The following is a 1468-nucleotide window of genomic DNA, read 5'->3' as shown; positions in this document are numbered from 1 at the left end:
TTGTAAGCTCTGAAAGTTTAAAGTGCAAATTGAATCGGGAGAAATTAATTAAATATCTAAAGTATAACTTGTTTTTAAAAATAAAATGTGTTTTTCTCTTAAATAATTAGAAATTTAAAATATGTTACTTCTTGGTCTGATTTAAAAAATAGGATTAATTTTATGATCTCAACTGAAAATTTTTTAATACAAAAACCAGTTTAAATTTGATTGATATTCTTTAAGATAATTATAAAAGGTATAAACAGCTAATGAGATTTCTGTCTGTCTACAATATAATGTTGATCACCTATCTTTTAGGCATCTTGGTTTGCTGTCAAAAAACAGTGTAGACAGCCACCATTTTGAACTGCATGACTTGGCATCCGCCATGTCAGCCACATGGCCTGCCGCTCCCCTGGGGGTCGCCATCTTGAAACAGCAAAGGCCCCTCCCTCTGATTTAGTCAATCACAGAAGGAGTGTCTGCTCACTGAGGCAGGCTGGAATTTCAGGGGTGGAGCTTTAAGGTGGAGTTTTACTACAGAAATGCGAATGAGGTATAAAGTATGCTTGCCTCTCAGATTTATTTAATACTATTTTTAAGAAGATATTTTTAATGCTTAATAAAGTTAGCAATCACAGTCTTAATATAATTTAAGTGATATGATAGACCAATGTTTTGAGCAGTTGGCTTTATAAGGGCCAACAATAGAGCTTGTATTCCTTTAAAAGGCTAAGTCATTTTTCTAATCTCTTAAATCTAGAAAACCCTACTTTCCTTAAACTAAGGACAATTAAAGGTTATATGTTCCCTCCCTAAACAAAAGTTAAATAGCTTATGTCAAAGTATTTAAAAGGGACTGATAGCAGTAATCCAATTTCTGTGATCCCAACTGAAATTTTAAAACCAGTTTAAATTTAATTGATATCTCCTAATAATAATAAAAAATATATAATTTTTAAATCATATATGTATATATATATATATTTCATGGTCTTTTTAAGTTGGATTTCAAAACTATAACCAAGGAATGACTTTAAGAAATTTCACAGGCCCTGAAATGTTTTCAAAAGTTTATTTTCTCTTTTTAAAGGATTTTTTAATTTAACCAAATTTAATATACTTGAAATCACATGGAAAGCTTTATCAAATAAAAATTAATAAATATATATTTTAAGTTTTTGCCTCTAGAAAGGGCAAAACAAGTTATTTTGTTTAATATTTCTTAAAATACAGCAGGGGAATTTTAAGATGTAATTTGCAAATAACAAAAGCTCCTTGCTACTGCATTTCTAAAATTAGGCTGCAGGTGGGGCAGCGTTTGCCCCTTGTGAATCAGAAGTATACTAAATACTAAATTTCCTTGCTTTGTCTTTTTTAAAAAATACTTACTTAAATTACTATCCTTGTAAGCAATTGAATCCTAGTAAAAGGCACATTTTTCCTTTACCTGGGAGGGACAGCACGGCTATCCCAAGGTTAGAGG

This window comes from Myotis lucifugus, unplaced genomic scaffold (genome assembly GCF_000147115.1).
Source record: "Myotis lucifugus unplaced genomic scaffold, Myoluc2.0 scaffold_6, whole genome shotgun sequence".
NCBI lineage: Eukaryota > Metazoa > Chordata > Mammalia > Chiroptera > Vespertilionidae > Myotis > Myotis lucifugus.
Note: the sequence above shows the minus strand (reverse complement) of the source record.